The following is a 19316-nucleotide window of genomic DNA, read 5'->3' on the forward strand; positions in this document are numbered from 1 at the left end:
CCCGGTCCAAGTTCATCCCAAACATTGTATCAATTTTTTTGTCACCATGGCAACCTCTCCGGGCAGCAGTCATGCTCCCCCTCCTTATCCACTCCAGGGGTTGGCCTTACACAGACACAGGTATACCTTCACACAGATACACAGACACAGACACAGGTATACCTTCACACACATACACAGACACACATAAACACTGACACACTTGTACACATACAGCCAGATACACAGCCCTCTCCTCCTTCTCTTCCTGTGTGTACCTCCTCCTTCCCACGAGACTCTCTGTTACTTGGGAGGAAGTGATGTGACCTTACTTCTTCCCAGCAAGCCGTGGGGGGGAACAAACAGAATGATAGGGGCTTCTGATTACCTCCGGTGTGGCTGCCCACTGGGACATTTCTCAGGATCCCGGTGGGCTTGTCAGTATCCTGTTTGTGGGCAGGGGGCCCCCAGAAGTAGCTGGCCCGTTTGCCCCTCGTTAAAGATGGCCCTGCCTTTGAAGTAAACCGGTTAAAGAAAAGTTATCCAACAGGTACAGGCGGTTAATTAAATATAACCATAAGGTTTAACTGGTTTGCATGAGGAAGCCATGGTTAACCCCTTAAGGACACATGACGTGTGACATGTCATGATTCCCTTTTATTCCAGAAGTTTGGTCCTTCAGGGGTTAAAGGACCACTATAGGCACCCAGATTACTTCAGCTCAAGGAAGTGGTCTGGGTGCCAGGTCCCCCAGGTTTTAACCCTGCAACTGTAAACTGTCCTCCGTCCCCTGTTACTCTATATTATCCCACTCTTTGCCCCCCTTTCCCCTGTGACTCTCTATTATCCCACTCCTTGCCCCCCTTTCCCCTGTGACTCTATTATCCCACTATTTGCCCCCCTTTCCCCTGTGACTCTCTATTATCCCACTCCTTGCCCCCTTTCCCCTGTTACTCTCTATTATCCCACTCTTTGCCCCCCTTTCCCCTGTGACTCTCTATTATCCCACTCCTTGCCCCCCTTTCCCCTGTGACTCTCTATTATCCCACTCTTTGCCCCCCTTTCCCCTGTGACTCTCTATTATCCCACTCTTTGCCCCCCCTTCCCCTGTGTTTCTCTACTACCCCTCTCTTTGTCCCCCCTTCCCCTATGTTTCTCCATTACCCCTCTCTTTGCCCCCTCCTTCCCCTGTGTTTCTCTACTACCCCTCTCTTTGTCCCCCCTTCCCCTATGTTTCTCCATTACCCCACTCTTTGCCCCCCCTTCCCCTGTGTTTCACTACTACCCCTCTCTTTGTCCCCCCTTCCCCTATGTTTCTCCATTACCGCTCTCTTTGCCCCCCCTTCCCCTGTGTTTCTCTATTACCCCTCTCTTTGTCCCCCTTCCCCATATGTTTCTCCATTACCCCACTCTTTGCCCCCCTTTCCCCTGTGTTTCTCTACTACCCCTCTCTTTGTCCCCCCTTCCCCTATGTTTCTTCATTACCCCTCTCTTTGTCACCCCTTCCCCGTGTTTCTTTATTACCCCTCTCTTTGCCCCCCCTTCCCCTGTGTTTCTCTATTACCCCTCTCTTTGTCCCCCCTTCCCCATATGTTTCTCCATTACCCCTCTCTTTGCCCCCTCCTTCCCCTGTGTTTCTCTACTACCCCTCTCTTTGTCCCCCCTTCCCCTATGTTTCTCCATTACCCCTCTCTTTGCCCCCCTTCCCCTGTGTTTCTCTACTACCCCTCTCTTTGTCCCCCCTTCCCCTATGTTTCTCCATTACCCTTCTCTTTGCCCCACCTTCCCCTGTGTTTCTCTATTACCCCTCTCTTTGTCCCCCCTTCCCCATATGTTTCTCCATTACCCCACTCTTTGCCCCCCTTTCCCCTGTGTTTCTCTACTACCCCTCTCTTTGTCACCCCTTCCCCGTGTTTCTTTATTACCCCTCTCTTTGCCCCCCCTTCCCCTGTGTTTCTCTATTACCCCTCTCTTTGTCCCCCCTTCCCCATATGTTTCTCCGTTACCCCTCCCCGTGTTTCTTTATTACCCCTCTCTTTGCCCCCCCCCTTCCCCTGTGTTTCTTGTAACAGATCCTTCCGTTAATGGACGCTTCCTAGCTTGCGCCGAGGACCACAAGCACCGCACTGGACACCACAACCACCGCAGACTCCACAACCGCCGTAGCTTAACTGGAGCCGCGCCATCTTCCTTCCACCCTGAATGAACCTCCAGCATTCAGGACCGTGTGGGAAAGATCTCTCCTCCAGGAGAGGGTATCAGGAACAAGAACAAAGTGATTAAAGCTCAAGGGAATATGCAGAGCATAGCAATCCCTGTAGTGATTATAGCTGTCCCCTACAAGCATGAGTCAAGGCTGCAAGTTAGAGGGTCAGAAGAGGTCTGAGGTGCTGGAACACCCAGCCTGATTTTTATTACCATTTTGTAAATACAGGACCACCCACAGGGAGGGACAAAACAACCAATCATACACGTACATCATTGAAACCACTCCCAGTAATTACACACAAAATCCTCCCCTCTGTCTGTGATATAATTATGGTTTAACATAATTATCACAGACAGTAAAAATACAGTTTTTACACACACACTGTAACTTTAAAACCATACATTCAATCTCAATAAATTACATATTTAAACTCAGCATACATCAAACATAAACACTTCCAAAAATCATACAAATCCCTCCAGCGGACCAAAAGTTAAGTGGGAGTCCTTTATGACCGATCGCAAGCACAATTTCCTGCCCAAAACAGTTCCATAGATTTGGACTGTGCGGTCGGTCAATTTCATGCAGAAAAACGACTAAGTCCCATCTTCAAACGGGAAGAAGCTGCAAGTTCAGTATGGGAGAAGGTAAGGGTCAGCGGTGTTCGTGTATTTGCGAATCCGATTTTAGTTCCACAGAATCTTTAGCATACACCGCTGACCGCGTTCGACTGAACAAAGATGGCCGCCACCACGTGTTCGACTGTCGAATGGCGGCCACCCAGCGGTCGGCAATTAACCTGCAGTAACCTCACAGCCTGGGAGGTAAATTGCCTGCACACTTTAACTTCTGGGTGGTCCGCCTGTGTGGTACTTGGTTCAGTAAGCCCTATTTACTGAACCAAGTGGGAGAGAGCCAGGAACAAGTTATTTTACAGGTCTGGGGACATAGTCTTAAAGGGGCATTGTTCAGCAAAGTCACAATATGTCCCCAGACGGTTCTTAAAGGGCCATACACACCCAATAAAAGTCCATAAGTTTTCAGGGGCACAATCTTCCAGGGGCCATAGTCATGAGGAAGGAGGCTGGCAAACAGGCTTCTCCACAATCCAGGGAAGCAGGGCAATTTATCATTTAAAGAGCCAGTTACAAATAGCAATTTGTAAATTTCTCTATTACCCCACTCTTTGTCCCCCCCTTCCCCTGTGTCTCTCTACCACCCCTCTGTCTTGTCACAGGAGGTCTGAGGTAGGGGGCAGAGATAACTTTCAGAGAAACTGCTATATTTACATTGCAGGGTTAGTCCAGCCTCTAGTGGCTGTCTTCCTGACAGCCGCTAGAGGCGCTTCCACGCTTCTCACTGTTAAAATCACAGTGAGAAGACGCTGGATGTCCATAAGAAAGCATTGAGTAATGCTTTCCTATGGACTGTCTGAATGCGCGTGCGGCTCTTGCCACGCATGCGCATTCAGCGCTGATGTTGGGAGGAGGAGGAGAGTTCCCCAGCGCTGAGGGAGCCTGGCGCTGGAGAAAGGTAAGTGTTTAACCCCTTCAGACCAGCGGGAGTGGGACCCTGAGGGTGGGGGGGGGACCTAAAGATCCTATAGTGCCAGTTTGTGGTCCTTTAAAGAAAGTTGTCAATTTGGTACACCTTGGTAAAGACAGTTATACATATTATAGAACTAGAGGAAAATTTTAGCCATTAGATGGTTAAATACTTTTGTTTTTCTCCTGTGGTTTATAAATTGAAAACATTTGAAATGTTTGAAACCTGAGAGAATTGTGTGTGTGCATGCATGTGAGCATGTGCATGTATGTGTACATCTTGGACTGAGATAATCCTGAACTAGTTGTCCGTAAACCAATTGGCTTTTTTTACCTGTGTTGCCTCTGATTTATATGTTGTCGACTCTCCTGATCCAGTTCCAGAAGCAATTAGAATGAACAATGTCCCCCGACTCGCCAGAGACAGGCATCCGTTGTAACGAGCATAGTCATGTCTCCAGTGATCCATCTAAGTCCTTCATCAACCGCATGTAAACCACATCTAAACCAGAGGAACAGGCATGTAACTGGATGATGACAGCTTCCATCCTCGCACAGTTATTCCACGTCATGTTTTTATAGCACGTGTTCACACCACACAATGGAACATCAAGCAGTGAATACCCCAAGGGCAGCGACTGATCCTCTGTCATGCAATCAGGTAACCAACTGACCATTAAAAGATCATCATCCAGGTAGCTCATTCAACTCAGCCCTAGACAGCACGTCTGGGATCTGAGACATCTAAACAGCCTTACAGAAAGGAAAGCCAGGGCAATTTGGCTATTTCCCAACTCCGGGAAATATGTGTATAAGGCAACTGACTCCGAAAAACTACTACCCAAGCTCTTATCCTTCTATCCTTCTATCCTTCTTATCCTTTTTTTATTTTAATAATAAAAGCAAATCGATAATTATATTTATCACTTTATACATTTCAAGATTTACTATATTCCAACACACAGTAGCATAACAAAACAGAGAACGTGGTTGCAATGACCAAGCCACGCTCGTGTCAGCTTTGAAGAGAGCATTGACGGGATTATAAATCGGGATGGGGTAGCATCGTTACACGTCAAAATGTAATACAGAGCGAGCCGAATGATGTAGGGAAGGTGCCAAAGCAATAATAGGCATCAGAAATGACCCAGGATCAGCATCAATGTGAGAGGTAACGTGACAATATATCTCTTATCACCAACCTTGACGGGATATTCACCACAGCGGGGTTTACTCATTGAAGGGAGTACAGTGCAGAATTGGCCATGGGAATAGACACTATCAATTCTCTACAATGCACAGTATTGTGAGAAAACCCCAGTGTGTGAATAAGTTAGACCAAAAATGTGAATTATAAGACTCTTTCTCATCATTATTTAATAAACTTTGAATTGTCAGGGAATTTCAAATGTTAGATCAATCAGGTCAAGTTAAACAAAATTGCTAAAAAAGGATGATTGTCCCTGTCCCATTGCTTTTATTCATTTATTTTTTTGAAATTGTGAATCTCTGGTCCATTTCCCAAAAATCCCATTTTAGTAAATAACTCTGATTTCTCCCACTACTCCTGGTGTTCTTAAGAGATTAGATGACAAACTTCATATGGTGAATTGAGGCCAGCCTGATGTTTAACCCCTTTCTGTGCCAAAGGGGTGAAGAAATTGTAACCACACCCCGGCACGGAGAGGATAAAATGAATGATTTCATCATAAGGCTGACAATAGATCGTTTCGGCCCAGTCCCTGCCATGTGAATGGGGGTATTGTGTGTTTCTGTAACAAGATAATATTTGTGGCTGATATAATTACAAGAGCTTGTGTGGCAGAACCAATTGGCAGGTGCCGCCCGCTCAAGGTCAACGGGAGAATGGGGGAAATTAAATGTGACTTAATTTGCTGTACTGCGGTAGGGGGAGGACGTATGAGGGGGATCAGGGGAACAATTCAGTCATTCTCCAGTCTAAGAGGTTTTCTGCAGCTATAGGATGATTACATTTTATATTAATTGTGTAAAAATAGCTAAATGTATACATTGTAACACACTACAGCATGCTCCACAGGTTGGCATAGAGTTGAAGAACTAGGGAGAGATGGAAGAAGTAATTAATAAAGTGTTTTATCAAATGTTAGAAAAGCTAAAAGCAAGCACTCTCATTTCAGTGAGTCATACTTAGCTCCCGGGGTCCTATAATTTGTAAAGCCTTGTTATATCTTAATACCAGTGGCTCATAGGAGATATTGAGCCAAGTTATAGAAAGGCAGCCTGTGTTACTGATTTGGAGTATCACCTGGCCAGCTGTGTCACGGTTGCTGGGGTCTTACCTGGTTAATACAGTGTTCTCATGGGCACACTCTCAAATCATTGACTTTTATTTCAAGTCTGAATTTGGGTCCAAATTACACATTTGTTGCATCAGGTGCACTCCAATAACATTACGGATCGGGCTGATACAATTTTGTACCGCCCATGAGTCATCTGAAGCTCTAAAATTATGTTTTCTAATAGGAACAAGCTGTTTTTTCCAACCTCTGTATTCCATAGACCTTCGCATGGGTGAATTTGCACAAGCCCTGCAAACCCTCATTGCCCTCTCATTTATAGCCTGAGATGCAAGTAGCAGCTGTGGCATTGGCTTACCACTTGCCCCTGTGCCTAATTCTTATCCTCCTCTTGTTAATATGACAGCCCCACAAAGATACAATAGGGATCCAATGCTTTCTTAAACTGGGTAGACACTTTCAAATGAGCCCACAGTCTGATCCAAAACTGACACAAAACTTTGTAAAGTAATAAAATGTGAGCAGGATATTGCTTTGCTGCAGAGGCATTTGGATAGATTGGGGGACTGGGCACTAAAATGGCAGATTAAATTTAACGTAGAGAAATGCAAAGTAATGCACTTTGGGGTCTAGAATGCCCAAGCAACTGACACACTAAATGGTAGTGAATTAGGGATAACCACACACGACAAGGATTTGGGAAGGACAACAAATTGGGCAGTAATATGCAATGTCGATCTGCCGTTGCTAAGGCCAGTAAGGTTTTGTCATGTATAAATAGGGGCATAAATACTCGGGATGAAAATATAATTTTATCTCTTTATCAATCGCTGGTAAGACCGCACCTTGAATATGATGTGCAATTTTGGGCACCTGTTCTAAAGAAGGATATCATGGCACTAGAAAAAGTGCAGAGACGAGCTACAAAATTTATAAAAGGAATGGAGCATTTTAGTTATGAAGAAAGGTTAAAAAATTTAAATCTCTTTAGTTTGGAAAAACGGCGCCTGAGAGGGGATATGATAACATTATACAAATATATTCGGGGCCAGTACAAACCATTATCTGGAAATCTATTCATAAACAGGGCTGTACATAGGACACAAGGTCACACATTTAGACTGGAAGAAAGGAGATTTCATCTAAGGCAAAGAAAAGGTTATTTTACAGTAAGAGCAATAAGGATATGGAATTCATTGCCGGAAGAGGTGGTTTTGTCAGAGTCTATACAGATGTTTAAACTGCAATTGGATAAATACTTGCAAAAACATAACATACGGGGATATAATTTCTAATTAGTGGGGTAATAGCTGCTTGATCCAAGGAGACATCTGACTGCTATTTTGGGGTCAAGAAGGAATTTTTTCTTTGTTGCAAAATTGGTAGCGCTTCAGACTAGATCAACAGCAAAAACATATGTGAGGAAGGCTGAACTTGATGGACCAAGGCTCTTTTCTGCTATGTAACAATGTATTTGAGAATGTAGCACTTCAATGGTTTATAATTATACAGAGTTTCTTACTGAATTTAGGAGAACTTTCGATATGCTAGGTCGTGTTAACTCTGCAGGCAATGCTTTGATGAGAATAATGCAGAGATGACATACAGTTTCTGATTGCATCAAGTTCAGAGGTCGTGTGGAACAACTATGCTCTGATGAATGCTTTCAAGAAGGTTTATCTTACATTACATTAGATGAGATTGCAGCTAAAGTTATACACACTGATTTAAATAATCACATTGATGTTTGTATACACATAGACAACCACTTAAAGGAAAACTCCAGTGCCAGGAAAACAAACTGTTTTCCTGGCACTGCAGGTCCCCTCTCCCTCCCACCCCCCAATCCCCAGTTGCGGAAGGGGTGAAAACCCCTTCAGTAACTTACCTGAGGCAGCGACGATGTCCCTCGTCGCTGCTTCCTCCTCCGCGCCGCTCCTCCTTCTGACTCTGTCGGCCGGTGGGCGAGACTGATCCCGCCCACCGGCCGTGGAGACCTAATGCGCATGTGCGACAATGCCGCGCACGCTCATTAACGCTTCCCATAGGAAAGCATTGAAAAAGATTTTCAATGCTTTCCTATGGGGAATTGAGCGACGCTGGAGGTCCTCACACAGCGTGAGGACGTCCAGCGACACTCTAGCAAAAAATCTTTGATATGAGTCAGGAAGTTCCCTCTAGTTGCTGTCTAATAGACAGCCACTAGAGGTGGAGTTAACCCTGCAAGGTAATTATTGCAGTTCATAAAAAAACCTGCAATAATGACTCTTGCAGGGTTAGGAGTAGTGGGAGTTGGCACCCAGACCACTCCAATGGGCAGAAGTGGTCTGGGTGCCTGGAGTGTCCCTTTAAGCAAAGGAAGCACACATAGGGAAGGATAAAGGTGTGTCTTTACACATCCTAACTTGAGGCCACCTTCTACTGAACTCCTTGCTCTTCCATCTCTTTGTATGGACGTAGCGGGGAATGTGGTGCAAATAAGAATAACGGAGCTTACCCCAAATACCCCCCCCCCCCCAATAACGACAGACACCAAATTTTGGATTAAACAGGCCACAGCATTTATTAAACATAAGACTGTAAGACTCATCCAACATTTATTAACGTTATCATTTAATTATAACCAGAGATAAATACATAAATTATCCATAATTTAACATATAAATTAACATCTAGGCCCCACAGACTTTAGCTTACATAAACATCCTTGCCAATGAAAGAGACCATGTGCCTATGCACCAACTTGCCCACTGGCTTCTCGCTTCCCCCCTCATCCAAACCAAATTCCCTTTTCCTTTCAATGCTTACCACCAGCTGGCTTTAGCTCGGTGGGCACGTCCAAGTTGGTTACTAACAGTTTACCCTACAGAGCAGGGGAGGTTGAGCCTCGACCTTGTCCATATCCTGACACTCAATGTAATAGCCCCCAAAACCTATTGGCACGCACCCACCCAAACCACTCAAGGCCTGTTCCACCGCTTCCTGGATGGCAAGCTTAAGAAGGTTGAGAACGACCTCTGTGAGGTGAACTCCATCACCCCGAAAACAAATTAGCTGCCTCCCGTTCGAACACCCTGTGGAAAACCAGAATCCCTTTAACCCACAAGACAAATTTAGAGATCCTTCTATTTAGTTTTATATGACAGCGTTTCATGGCTCTGTTATTATGGGCCTGCTGCCACTAGTTACGGAAAATGACCTCCGACCAAAAGAGTTGCAAGTCAGGAAACAGAACTAAGATACGCGCCTAGTCCTCCTTAAAAGCATACACCAATCCCCATATAGGCATTGTCCCAAGATCATTACCCCCCAGGTGGATATCTAGAACGCTCAGAGCACCCAGAAGGTGGGACAGCTGAACCAGTTCCAGGAGGAGCCGAACCCATTTCATACCTCTGGCGCCAAACCAACGAACCTCCGCTTCAGAAGGTGTAAAACCTAATAGCTCACCTCCTGAACAGCTGCACATCTCCTGGCCCAGAATACATACGAGTGCCCGATCACCCAGACCCTGGGGGGAGTTGCACCTGCGGAGAGAAACATCTATTCATGAGGCGGGAAGGATGAACATATGAGACAAAACACCCAGATGACCACCTCCCTATCCTCTGAACCACTTGCGCCGGCATACCCAGCCTAGAAGCCTCCGTGGCAGCACCAATCCAAAAGAAATGCCCATAATATTTCTTGCTGTTAATCCCCAGGACCTCCAGCCCCGAGCAAAAGACCCGAATAAATTGGAAATGAGAAAGAAAGCTCCCATCCCCATGAACCAAAAGAGGGCCCTAAATGATGAAACGGGGCAAATAGACGAACATGGGACAGCACGTAAGTGAACCCACTTACCCCTCCCGAGGACATCTGTCTTTGAGCGTCGGATCTTAAATGCGATATGATCCCCACCACTGCAGTGCCTACTATGGCTCACCAATTCCCCAATGCGCATAGCCCCAAAGAATGCCAGGGAGTAGGCCAAAGCGAATAGACGGGTCTCAATAACTGAGTAACAGACCAGAGGGAGCACCCCACACAATCTTGTCAGGAGCACAGCGGAGATTGGTCTTCTCGTGTCCGCAGAAGAAATCCGCCGCCTCAAGCCTTTCAGCGCCTGGCACACTGCAAATGCCTTGGTAGAATCTTCCCACCCACGTAGCTTGAACAGGAAGCTAAGACCTGAAAAACGTGAGGAGATAGCAGAGGGGGACTTACCCGCGGACTCCCAGTGATCCAAGAGCTGCAAAAGCCCTGAGAGGCGGGCATCCGAGTTACCAAAACCACCCTGATCATGCTCCCATTTGTCCCATTTACACCACACCTTACTGTATTGAGACCACGTGGGCCTGGAGACTGACACATGGACCAATTCCATCAATCTGCCAGACCAAGCGACCTCATCTTCAACGGGCATGGAGTCCCCTCCAGATCTGCCTGCGGAACGACCGCCCGAAATTCCGACCACTGCGAATGAGAGAGAGCATCCACCATTACATTGTGAACACCAGGTATATGTTCTGCCCTACAATACACATTTAGACATACACGTCGGAGCACCAATCGCCTAAGTCAGCGAAATACTGGAGGGGAGGAGGCCGTCAGCCGATTGATAGCTTGAACCACAGCCAGATTGTCACAGTAAAAAACAACCCATTTATTCTGAAACTGGTACCCCCAAACCTCCACCGCCACCAAAATTGGGAAGAGCTCTAGGAAGGCCAGATTCCTAGTGAGGCCAGAGACATGCCAACTGCCGGCCAAGAGACAGCACACCATCTAGAGCCCAGAATCGCCCCAAATCCAACCGAGCCCGCCGCATCCGTGAAGAGGTGTAGGTCCGTGTTAGAGACCTCCGGCGTCTGCCAGTAGGACCTGCCATTATAGGCAGCCAGGAAGGAATCCCAGACCGCCAGATCATCCCACAGAGGCAGAGTCAGCCAAATGAAGTGCCAGGGTCCAGTGACCCCGGACATTGCTGCAGCCAGATGCTTGTTAAAGACCCGCCCCATCAGCATGATCCGACAGGCGGAATTCGGCTTACCCAGCAGCGACTGCAGGCTCAAAGTTGGATCTTACACAGCCCTAGGGCCATAGACAATTCCCGCCGACGAAAGCAGGTGCGGTGGTACCCGACACCGCAGAAGGAACGCTAGTAGTGACACTAAGCATGGGCGAGGGGGACCCCATAACCCCTTGTACATCTTGTACCCCTTGCGGCTGCTAAGCGATAGACCAAACCGACTGAAGCTGACCTGCCAGGAACCCCCCCAGCGAGGGACCCCCTGACTGCAATGAAGAGAGAGAGGGGGCTAGAAAGGGGGACGGGGGGACGACCCAGAATGGGGTAAGGGGTCACCAAAGAGGAAGGGTGCACCAAAGAGGAAGGTGGCCCAAGAAGGGAGGGCAGAGGGGATTGTTCCCCCCGAACAATAGCCATAAGCAGGGGGAGGAGAGGGGATCCCCCCCGGCCGACCCTCATCCCCAGAGGACATATCAGAACCCGGGGAGGACTCCACCCCGCAATGGCAGAACAGCAACAGCAGAACCCGGGGCCCACTCACCACCATCGGCACCGTCACAGGTCCGCCGTCGCGCTGACCGCGTGGCACCCAGGAAGGCCTCCCAGATGCCCAGAAGGCCGTCTTCTTCCGTAACTGTGCTGCTGTCCATTGCCGGAGGGCACGCTGGAGACTATGAGGGGAGCAGGCCACGTTTCGCATGGAGTAGACATGCGGGCCTGGCGGTGCCTCAGGCCCGAGGTGCCGCATCCAAACTCAGACGGGCAGGAGCGCCGACCCGTGCTCCTGTGGCCTACAGGGGTTGTGGCCACATGGGAGGCCCCAGCAGAGGCCTGGCCACGGGGTTACCCACACCAGCAGCCAAACCAGGCTGTAGGTGAGCTAATAGCTCACTGAGGCGCCTGCCACCATCCAAGGCAGCAGCAGCTCTTAGGGCAGAGAGGATTGATTCCACATCCATCCTCAAACAGAAAGTTTACAAAGCCCAGGACAAACAGGAACAACAGAGTAAGGGTAAGTTGTTTGCTGGCCCGTCTCCCAAGAGGCACTGAGGTAAGATGATCCCTACACCACTCCCAAACACATAACCTTTCCCATACACACATACAACCAATCACAAGCATCCATCCCCACACTCATACATGTGCCCTTGTCCGCTTAGTTGTGCTATCTCCCCAGGGCCTGAACCCATGCAGCTTGGTGCATCTAAAATAACTGAGAAATTTTACAGAAGGAGGAAAGGCTTATGTCTACATTGTGGACAGAAAGGACATCTTAGAAAGGAATTCCGAGCCATTCGGAAAACCCATGCACCTAACGCCAAACTGGGGGCTGGCTTTGGGTGTGATGACATTGTCCTCTATTTCCTTATCAGCTAGACCAGTGGTTCCCAAACGTTTTGGGTTCAAGGGGCCCTTAATATTTCAGTATTTTTCCAAGGCACCCCAAGTCAACATTTCTATGTTGTATATCTGTACCGCGCTGTGGCATTTACTGGCGCTACAGTGTAATGTACAGTGTTGGTGTTTGAAGGGGTGTTTGTATACATTTAATACAGGGGTGTGCTTGTATGTAATGTTTGCATTTGATTGCAGGGGCATGTCTGAATGTAATGTTCACTTTTAAATGTGGATGTACATTTGTGTGAAGTATTTGTGTTTGAGTGAAGGGGTGTGTTACGGTACCCTCAGCATGAAATGTACAAACCGCCGTTTAGTGAATGTTCTTCGTTTGCAATGATGTAGACTGTATGCGTACTCACTACAATCATGCGAACCGTAAGTAAGGGAACATTCCAAACTCCCGAACGGTCTCCATACGGTCACTTCCCTCCTCGAGCGCTAAGCTCACGAACCGGCAGTATCAGCCGAACGCCAATAGCTCCCAAGCGGCAAATAATCCCAATAAGCAGTCTCTAGTTGCTGGTAATACAATCCCCCCAATAACGAGACCAAGCTCCGCATTGAGGGTAAAACACGAACTGAGTTTACTGTGGGCTACCGCTCGTATTTATGCAGGTCTCCCACTTGGTGGACACTCCCCTAGGGGACCAAATGGGAGACTGAAATAGCAGAAGGACATATGGCATTTCAGGACATACAGTTACACAATATTCCCAGCATACATCACAGTTTCCTCCCCTCTGCTTGGGAGATAATTGGGAAGTAATTCAATTATCTCCCAAAGCAGAGGCAAATCGCCATTTTAAATGTAAACCATAAAATACATAAAAATGCATAACTTTATAACTGCCGATTATTTCTCATTCGTGTAACACATCCCCAGATAGCCTGGATCTGAGTGCATATTATTGGCGAACAGCGCTCAGATCCCATACGCATAGTTCAATCGCCATGGAGTCAAAGTCTGTTACAGTTCTTCGGTATGCAATTGACTCCATGGGACGGTTATCTGGAGTAAGTCCATTCGGGTCTTTAAATCTCCTGAACGGGAGAGGTCGACGGCTTCAGCGGTGTTCGGTTGAAAAAGTGTCAGTTTTCAGTTCCATGAGTTTAGTACCGAACACCGCTGGTCTTTTGCATGGTTTAAAATGGCCGCCGCCTCGTGGTCGACATACGAACGACGACCACCCTGTATTCGGTTTTGTCAGGGTACCTGAGGTCTCTACCTCCGAGAGAGGTAGAGACTTAGACGTTTATCCGTCCGGACGCCATGTTTCTCCTGTTCCTCGCGGTCGACCCGTTCACATAGACGCCGGCCGCGAGGGAGTTACTTCCTTATGTAGCATGGTGCCCGGAGACCGACGTCATGACGCCAATCCGGAACGACCTGTCGCTCAATCCGTTGGAGACCAATCAGGACTCGTCGGAGGCGTGTCTATCCTCTCTAGCCAGGGTATTTAAACATACTTCGCCCTGTTGCTCATTGCCCTGTCGTGGTTCTAGCCTGTCTAGTCACACAGTGCTCTGGTGTTTTTCAGTTATCCTTTTGGTTACGACCCGGCTTGTTTAACTTACTCTGTTTACCTCTGTTATCCTTGACCCGGCTTGTTACTCGCTTACCTGTCCTCTCGTTCCCTCGACCTCGGCTTGTCTCTGACCATTCTCTATACTCTCTGTACGTTAGTCCGGCCATTCTAAGGTCCGGTATACGTACCCTGTACCTGTTTGTACTTTGCGTGTTGGATCCCTGACCCGATCCTGACATTACGACAGGGCCAATGGATCCTGCAGGTACAAACAGTCAGGTTTGTCCCTCTGATTCCAGGTTTGATGCCATGGAACACAGAATGGACCAAATGGCCTTAGCACTACAGGCGTTATTATCTCGTGCTAATAACCCACCAGAGGAGACGCGTACTACTCCAATTTCCTCTGTAAATTCAGGCCTAGAGGTAGCCACTGTAGGTGCCTCTTCCCGTATTACCCCACCAGTACGTTATGGTGGTTCACCGGAGAAGTGTAGTGGTTTTTTAAACCAGATCAGTATTCATTTTGAATTACAACCTCGCTCCTATCCTACCGATAGGGCAAAGGTTGGATTTATTATCACCTTACTCATTGAGAAAGCTCTGAGATGGGCCAACCCATTATGGGAGAATGATAACCCGTTGGTATATAATTATAATGCCTTTGTAGCTGCCTTTAGAAGAACTTTTGACCCGCCTGGTAGGAAGGTCAATGCAGCCAGATTACTGTTGCGCCTGAGACAGGAGAACCGAACACTTGTGGATTATGCACTAGAGTTCAGGTCTCTGGCGGCAGAAGTCAAGTGGAATGAGCAGGCTTATATAGATGTATTTTTGAACGGGTTATCAGATGTTATCCTTGACGAAGTTGCTACTAGGGAGCTGCCTGAGAATTTAGAGGACTTAATTTCGTTCATTTTTCGCATTGATGAGCGTTTAAGAGAGAGACAGAACACTCGAGAGAGGAATCTTAGACCTACCTTTAAGTTAGCACCCGCATTTCAAAGTCATGATTCCAATACCTCACTGTTTCCTGAACCTATGCAGATAGGCAATACTCGCCTTTCAGAGGAGGAAAGACAGTACAGGAGAAGGGAGGGATTATGTATGTATTGTGGAGTCAGAGGTCACTTGCGCCTGAATTGTCCTATTCGCTCGGGAAACGCCCGCACCTAAGTTTCTCTAGAGGACAGGCCTTGGGTGTTTCTATTTTGTCCTCTACTCATGATTATAAAAATCACAGGTTGCTGTTACCAGTTTCTTTAACGTGGGAGAAGGGAGTGCTAAAGACCATGGCCTTGATAGATTCCGGTGCTGCTGAGAATTTTATCGACCAAGCCTTTGCTACTAAACACACTATCCCATCCCAGTTAAGAAAGATACCTTTGGCCGTTGAGGCCATAGATGGTAGACCGCTACTCGAGCCTGTTATCTCGCGTGAGACTATACCTATTAACTTGACTGTTGGTATCTTACACGAGGAGAACTTATCACTTATGCTCATTTCGTCTCCCTCTGTTCCCATAGTTCTGGGGTACCCATGGTTAAGGAGACATAATCCTATTATCGATTGGGAGTTAGGGGAAATACTCTCATGGGGTCAGGGTTGTCAGGAGAGGTGTTTACGCAGGGTATCCCCATTGGCTGTAATTAACACACCAGACAGTTCTACCCAGTCTAAGGGGATACAGATACCCCCTCTATACCTGGATTTAAAAGCAGTGTTCGACAAAAAGAACGCTGATACGCTACCCCCACACAGGACATTTGATTGTAAAATTAATCTATTACCTGGTACCATGCCGCCCAGGGGTCATGTATACCCTCTATCCACTAAAGAGAATGCTGTTTTAGAGGAGTATATTCAGGAGAATTTAGACAAGGGATTCATTAGGAGATCTTCCTCTCCTGCCGGGGCTGGATTTTTTTTTGTTAAAAAGAAGGATGGTTCACTCAGACCTTGCATCGATTACCGAGGTTTGAATAAAATAACCATCAGAAATGCCTATCCTATTCCCCTGATTACCGAGCTCTTTGACCGGTTAAAGGATTCTAAAATTTTCACCAAGTTGGATCTCAGAGGGGCATATAACTTGGTGAGAATCCAGCAAGGCCACGAGTGGAAGACAGCATTTAATACCCGCTATGGTCATTATGAGTACACGGTCATGCCCTTTGGTCTTTGCAACGCACCTGCAGTTTTTCAAGATTTGATTAACAAAGTTCTTAGGGAATTCCAACATGATTGTGTTATTGTCTACCTGGATGACATACTCATACACTCTAGAGAGATTGAGACTCACCATAGACAAGTCAGAAAGGTGTTACACAAACTTCTGCAACACGGTTTATACTGTAAGTTGGAGAAATGCAGTTTTGACCAGACCCAGATAGACTTTCTGGGATACGTGATTTCTGGGGAAGGCTTTAAGATGGATCCTGACAAACTCCAGTCTATTCTAGATTGGCCATTGCCTAAGGGACTCAAGGCTATTCAGAGGTTTATTGGGTTCTCCAATTATTATAGGCGCTTCATTAAGGGTTACTCGTCTATTATTGCGCCCATTACCAATATGACCAAACAGGGGGCAGATACTAAGACGTGGTCTACTGAAGCTCTCGTTGCTTTCAAGAATCTCAAAGAACTTTTTGCCTCTGCTCCAATTTTAGTCCATCCTGATACGACTTTGCCGTTTCTACTCGAGGTCGATGCCTCTGAGACAGGAGTAGGTGCGGTTCTGTCACAAAGGTTAGGGGTGGATAAACCACTACACCCGTGTGGTTTTTTTTCCAGGAAACTTTCTGGGCCTGAGAGCAGATATGACATCGGAGACAGGGAACTGTTAGCGGTCATTAAAGCCTTAAAGGAGTGGAGACATTTATTGGAGGGGACCTTACACCCTATTACTATTTTGACGGACCACAAAAACTTGTCCTATATTGGGGAAGCCAAGCGTCTGTCTTCTAGGCAAGCGCGTTGGTCCTTATTCCTGACTCACTTTAATTATGTGCTGACTTACAGACCTGGTTCTAAGAACTCTAAAGCCGATGCTTTATCTCGCCAATATGAACCTTCTACTATACCGGAACCGGTTCTTTCTTCTATAGTTCCGAAATGCAATATTGTTGCTAATACGAATCTCAGGATTCACTCCCCGTTACTGGCCAAGATCATTAAGCTGCAACATCTAGCACCTAAACAGACTCCTGCGGGTCGACATTTCGTTCCTCCTGCTCTTCAACTGGAACTGTTGCAGTGTCTCCATAACAGCAAGATGGCGGGACATCCTGGTATTCGCAAAACATTTGCCTTGATCTCCAAAGACTTCTGGTGGCCTGCTTTACGTAAAGATACTAAAGATTTCATTGCTGCTTGTGAGGTTTGTACTAAAACCAAACAACCCCATACACTCCCTTGTGGATTCCTGCATCCCTTAGAGGTTCCAGAGAAACCATGGTCCTGTTTGGCCATGGACTTTATTGTCGATCTACCTATCTCTAAAAAACAGACTGTTATTCTCACCGTGGTTGACAGATTCACTAAGATGGCTCACTTCATTCCTCTGCCTAAACTACCGTCTTCTCCCGAATTGGCAGAGATATTCGCTAGGGAGATTTTTCGTCTACATGGGATACCCTCCCAAATTGTATCTGACAGAGGCTCTCAATTTATTTCCCGATTTTGGAGGGCCTTCTGTTCACAACTAGGTATCAAGTTGAACTTTTCTTCTGCCTATCATCCTCAGTCTAACGGAGCTGCTGAACGTACCAACCAGAAAATTGAACAATATTTACGATGTTTTGTTTCCGAACACCAGGACGATTGGGTCGGTTTGATTCCTTGGGCGGAGTTTGCACACAACAATCTCGTCTGCGATTCTACTCATTCAAGCCCCTTCTTCATGAATTATGGCTTTCATCCGTCTATTCTTCCTTCGGCTTCTCCTTCCCAGGGGGAGCCGTCGGTTGATGTTCATGTGGCCAATTTGAGGAAGTTGTGGGACCAAACTCGACAAATCCTTATGCACAACTCTATGCTGGTTAAGAAACACGCTGATAAACGTAGAAGGGCGGCTCCGGTCTTTGTTCCAGGTGATAGGGTATGGCTGAGCACAAGGAACATCCGTTTAAAAGTGCCCTCCATGAAGTTCGCTCCCCGTTATATTGGTCCTTACAGGGTACTGACTCGGATCAATCCAGTTGCGTACCGTCTAGCTCTTCCTGCTACCTTACGCATCCCTAACTCGTTTCATGTTTCATTGCTGAAACCACTTATATGCAACAGATTTTCCTCCACAACAGCCCCTCCTCGCTCTGTTCAGGTGGAGGGTCAGGAGGAGTATGAGGTTAACTCTATTATTGATTCTCGAATCTCACGGGGGAAGGTTCAATATCTGGTCGATTGGAAGGGTTATGGTCCTGAAGAGTGACAGGTGGTAGAGACCTCAGGTACCTCAAGAGGATGTTCATGCTCCTCGTCTCCGCAGGGCGTATCACTCCCGCTTCCCATCTCGTCCCGGTTCCTTCCGCCCGGTGGGCGTATCTGAGAGGGGGGGTACTGTCAGGGTACCTGAGGTCTCTACCTCCGAGAGAGGTAGAGACTTAGACGTTTATCCGTCCGGACGCCATGTTTCTCCTGTTCCTCGCGGTCGACCCGTTCACATAGACGCCGGCCGCGAGGGAGTTACTTCCTTATGTAGCATGGTGCCCGGAGACCGACGTCATGACGCCAATCCGGAACGACCTGTCACTCAATCCGTTGGAGACCAATCAGGACTCGTCAGAGGCGTGTCTATCCTCTCTAGCCAGGGTATTTAAACATACTTCGCCCTGTTGCTCATTGCCCTGTCATGGTTCTAGCCTGTCTAGTCACACAGTGCTCTGGTGTTTTTCAGTTATCCTTTTGGTTACGACCCGGCTTGTTTAACTTACTCTGTTTACCTCTGTTATCCTTGACCCGGCTTGTTACTCGCTTACCTGTCCTCTCGTTCCCTCGACCTCGGCTTGTCTCTGACCATTCTCTATACTCTCTGTACGTTAGTCCGGCCATTCTAAGGTCCGGTATACGTACCCTGTACCTGTTTGTACTTTGCGTGTTGGATCCCTGACCCGATCCTGACAGGTTTTAATTGAGAAGTGTCTGTGGTTAACTGCAACGTTCTAATTGGGATCAATAGGTTAACCAGCAGCACACTTCTCTTCTGGGTGGCCGTCCGTTTGGCAGTTTTGTTCGTTAACAAAGTAAATTCCCTTAGATCCAGGCATAAGAATAGCCGAGTTCGTGAAACAAGCAAACAGACGAATCCAGCAATCTTAGTCCATACAGATGGGTCTGTCACAGGGTGTGTTTCTATATATATATTT

The 19316-nt window shown here is 47.1% G+C and overlaps 1 protein-coding gene across 1 annotated transcript in view; it reads left to right on the forward strand.

The window, feature by feature from the left end:
- Positions 1-440: 440 nt before the first annotated feature.
- The window catches only part of FAM204A (family with sequence similarity 204 member A), a 168606-nt gene continuing 149730 nt past the window's right edge, over positions 441-19316 (forward strand). Inside the window, exon 1 of the mRNA XM_063434120.1 lies at positions 441-447. The gene's annotated coding sequence lies outside the window, so the exon portion shown is untranslated. The remainder of the gene's footprint in view (positions 448-19316) is intronic.

The sequence above is a fragment of the Pelobates fuscus genome, chromosome 10 (genome assembly GCF_036172605.1).
Source record: "Pelobates fuscus isolate aPelFus1 chromosome 10, aPelFus1.pri, whole genome shotgun sequence".
NCBI classification, from domain to species: domain Eukaryota; kingdom Metazoa; phylum Chordata; class Amphibia; order Anura; family Pelobatidae; genus Pelobates; species Pelobates fuscus.